The 4,563-nt window shown below is 50.0% G+C and overlaps 1 non-coding gene across 1 annotated transcript; it reads left to right on the top strand.

Annotated features, from left to right (window-relative positions):
- The first annotated feature begins 1,460 nt into the window (after nucleotides 1-1,460).
- Nucleotides 1,461-1,536, top strand: Trnas-cga (transfer RNA serine (anticodon CGA)). The gene has a single exon. It is a non-coding gene; the product is annotated as a tRNA-Ser (tRNA).
- The last annotated feature ends 3,027 nt before the right edge of the window (nucleotides 1,537-4,563 follow it).

Raw genomic sequence — 4,563 nt, 5'->3', positions numbered from 1 at the left:
GTCTCCCGTGGCGGCCAACTATTTTATGGAGGACTTTCAGGAAGTAGCACTGCAGTCGTCAAGTCTGAAACCTTCTTGCTTCTGGCGGTATTTAGGCGATACTTTTGTGGTGTGGCACCACGGAATAGAGACATTAACTGTGATTCTCCGGCAGCTGAACTGGCTCCATCCTAATATACAATTGGCAATGTAAGTTGAAAAGGATGGCATTTTACCATTCCTGGACGTCAAGAGCTGATGGTACACTGGGACATAGCGTCTATTGCAAATCACCTCATACGAAGCTATATTTGCAGGCCACAAGTTCTCATCATCTTGTGCAACGCTGTACTATCTTACGCTCTTTGGGACATAGAGCACATGTGGTCTCAGATGCCGACCGTCTGCCTGGCGAGCTACTACACCTAAAATCGGTATTCCAACAGAATGGCTATTTCGATAGGCAGATACGCCATGCATTCCGTTTTAAGCAAATCTGAAGAAGGGATGTAAATGAAGTTGCGGAGGCATCCACTGCAACAGCGTTCTTGCCCTATTTTGGTGGCATGTCGTCAAGAATAGTAAGAATCCTCAAAAGGAACGATATCAAGTGTATTTCTCGGACACCAGAAAAATTGAATAATTTACTGTGCTCTGTCAAAGACTACCTTGGCCATAGAAAAGGCTGCGTCATAATGTCCCATGAGAATGTGAAAAATCTTAAATCGGGCAGACGTGCCGAGCCGTGCAATAACGTTGCGTCGAACACCATCCTCATACACGGCTGGGCAACCCGATAAATCTGCAGGAGCGGAGCATTGCCTGGACGCGGGACATCGTATGTTTAACGAAAAGACTGAAATTTTATACTCAGCGTCACCTTTCTGGGATTGTGTTGTTAAGGTTTCCATATATGCCCGTACGGCGGACAATCTTATCAACAGGGATGTAGGTTTTCAACTAACCGCTGCCTGGAATCCGGCACTGGCTGCCGTTAATTCAAAACAGGAAAACAAGAACTTCCGATTCATCAGGCGACGCAACGCACTATTGAGATTTAATTCAGCCTTTGACTGCAGGAGCGTCCGGCAGCACAGTCATTGCCCACAGCGCACTCGCGGATGGCCTTACTGTGGCTCCCAGCAGGGGGCACCAGGAGCGCCGCTTTCCTCCAAATACAAGCGTCTTCCGGCGCACGTGTAATGCCTGCTCGCGGCCTGACAAACTTCGACGCCGCCACGCGATTATCATCAGTCGCGCCTTGCTGTAGTGACAGCAGCTGCTACTACCACGTGATGATGTAGAGCATTTGCATCGATGAAATATTGTGCGAGTTACACAATACGATCTGGCGGCGAACCCGAGAAGAGTTTCCAGGAGTCCTAGTTCTGCAAGGTTCGAAGGAGAGCCCGTGTGGAGTCTGGGAAGTAGGAGACGAGGTACTGGCCGAATTAAATCTGTGAGGACGGGGCGTAAGTCGGGCTTGGGTAGCTCAGTCGGTAGAGCACTTGCCCCGAAAAGCAAGGGTCCCGAGTTCGAGTCTCGGTCCGACACGCAGTTTCAATCTACCAGGAAGTTTCCGAGAAGCGTATTTGCAATGTAATACTTGTTTTCTGTCTCGATAATGGTTACATCACGGCCATATGATTTATTGTGTATAATAAAATTATTTACCAATCAGTAAGTGTAAATATTTGTGGTGGAATGAATGCCTTAGTCGCCGGCCGGAGTGGCCGTGCGGTTCTAGGCGCTACAGTCTGAAGCCGAGCGACCGCTACGGTCGTAGGTTCGAATCCTGCCTCGGGTAAGGATGGGTGTGATGTCCTTAGGTTAGTTAGGTTTAATTAAAGTTCTAGGCGACTGATGACCTCAGAAGTTAAGTCGCACAGTGCTCAGAGCCATTTGAACCATTTTGATCCAGTGCCTTAGTCGTTAATATAATTATGGTTACAGTTGGCAGTTTTTTATTGCATGTGTTGCACTACATTGATTGGAGTGATGCTCTCGTACTTACTGTACTAGTCTTGCTAGCATCAGTTCATGTTATTGAAGCGTGCGCTACGTCTGCCGCTAGCCAAACGTATAGTTCAGGTCCCAGCTACCAGCGGTCCCCGCGGCTGTCCTTCCTCATCCTCCAGTCGCCCTGCCCATAAAACCCTATCGGTCGCTCCCGCTAATCTTGTCAGGGTCCATACACCCTCTCAGTGCCTGCTTAGCGGAAACATATTCCAAGCTTCTGCCTTCCTATTCGTATTTGCCCAGACTCAAAACCCATTTACCTCTCTGTTATGTTTCACTGCAGTCTCGGGATTCTCCCAAGACTCGTTGGGTAACAGTCTTCTATTGTAGATACGTCCTTGATCCCTCAACAAACATTAACTACCTCTTATGTTTAGTTCCAATTAGTTGTTAGCCCGCATCTCGTGGTCGTGAGGTAGCGTTCTCGCTTCCCACGCCCAGGTTCCCGGGTTCAATTCCCGGCGGGGTCAGGGATTTTCTCTGCCTCGTGATGGCTGGGTGTTGTGTGATGTCCTTAGGTTAGTTAGGTTTAAGTAGTTCTAGGGGACTGATCACCATAGATGTTAAGTCCCATAGTGCTCAGAGCCATTTTTTTGAATTACTTGTTATGTTCAGTTCCACCAAGGGTTTCTTCCGCAGTCTGCCTTCGGCAGTGACACAGCGCGGACCGTGTTGCCCTCCGGCCGCTCTGCGGTGCGCGCGCCTGTTTGTTTACGCCGGAGCAGCTTCGCGTTTTCGGCGTTTTGAGTCTAGAACGAAATGGCACACTGGTACAGAAAAACGACTTCGAAGTTCAGTTTTGTGAACGACTACACATGATCAAAGGCACACCAGATTGAACGTTTTTTAAGAGAAGAGGTTAAAATCGATCCACGGGAAATGGTGGGAATCCTTTTATCGATCGCTTCAAGAGTCGTCTATGTCAATTTTATCGACGAGGCGGCTTGTGAAAGACTTCTCCAGCTATCACCGAACGGATATCGTTTCTGTCATGCCAACGGGAATGTTGGTGCGGCTACAGTCGTCGACGCCTAGCGACTATACAGTACAGTTCCATCCCATGTGTCATAAAACGGGCACTTGCACAGGGTGCGGGAAAGAAGGTCACGACCGCTCCGAATGCCTCCAGAGTCGTTTAGTGCAAACCAAGCGGGATGACGTTCAGGAGCGACAACAGATGACTGCATTACCGATGACCCTGAGAGAAGGAGTGAAGGAGATTTCCGATGGGCGCGAGCAGCTACACACCGTAGAGAACATGGACACCACGGATTGGGACTCCGACCACCGGCTCCACCGTACCAGACATGGGATCCCATACAAGAGATGCAGCTCTAGGTCGCTCCAGGCTCAACCGTGGATGCTGCCAGTGCTTCCACCGAGAGCGTAATAGACCAGGCCCAAGACGGAGGATACGCCATCCAAACAGCCGACGCGGAAGCAGGAGAACGGAAACAGCGTGACGACTGACTTCTGCTGACGATAGCCATAGTCCCGAGGGGACATTGGACGATAACGACAGTATCGACCTGCAACCAGTGGATTCAACATATATCGAGATGACGGTGCAAGAGTTGCTCAGAGACGATAACTTTAATTCTCCTTCTGGTGACCGGAAGGCAGAAGTGGATATCACGATTGTCCAACATCAGAGCGGTGACACCGCTGTCTGCCATCCTTCGGCCGGCTCTGGAAGTACGCTGGGAGACTGGGTGCAGGAAATGGACCAACAGGAGCAGGATGAAGATACGGACGCGGCGATTGAGGATATTCCTGGCCATGCGCCGGAAGGGGACGGGGAATGTTGAACAACTTGGTGTGGTGAGGAGTGACAGGGCCGCCGATAACCGACAGCAGTTCGGTTTCAACACTATCGCTTGATGACACCCTCCTCCAACTGATGAACATACGCCAGGCGTACCACATAGCGACGATCAACATTAATGGCATTCGGACACCACTTAAAATTCAAATGCTGAAAGATATGCTATACGTCGCCGACGTGGATATTGTACTCCTACAAGAAGAGCGTTTCACATCGCCGTTGGCGCTCTACGGCTACGACGCACGTTATTCAGTGCACGACGAGAGTGGCGCGGTGTGGGGATCCTCACCAGGAAAGGAATAGGAGTGGAGGAAGTCATGTCTCTCCCTTCGGCACGTGGAATAGCGATCACTGTCAGCGACGTTCGTTTCATCAGTGTATGCATGCCGTGTGGCTCCACAAAAAGAAGGGAAAGGACGACCTTTTACACTGAAGAAATAGTACCGTTGTTCGTCGGACGCTATGACATTTATGTAGTGGGCGGCGACTTTAATTGTGTCGTCGATCAAAAGGACCAAGTACCTCATTATGTGCCATGCATGGAATTGCGCGCTTTGATTGCCGAAATGGCGCTTCTGGATACCTGGGAACTGCAGCATGGTGATAGAACGGGTTACACGTATGTAACGGGACACTTGGCGAGTAGGCTTGATAGAGTGTATGTCACGCGCGCTCTACGGACGGCGCTACTGGACGCCAAAATCTGGCCAGCGGCTTTTACGGATCATATAGCGTACGTT

The sequence above is a fragment of the Schistocerca nitens genome, chromosome 6 (assembly GCF_023898315.1).
Source record: "Schistocerca nitens isolate TAMUIC-IGC-003100 chromosome 6, iqSchNite1.1, whole genome shotgun sequence".
NCBI lineage: Eukaryota > Metazoa > Arthropoda > Insecta > Orthoptera > Acrididae > Schistocerca > Schistocerca nitens.
The sequence above is the reverse complement of the archived record's forward strand: the minus strand, read 5'-3'. Positions and strand labels throughout refer to the sequence as shown.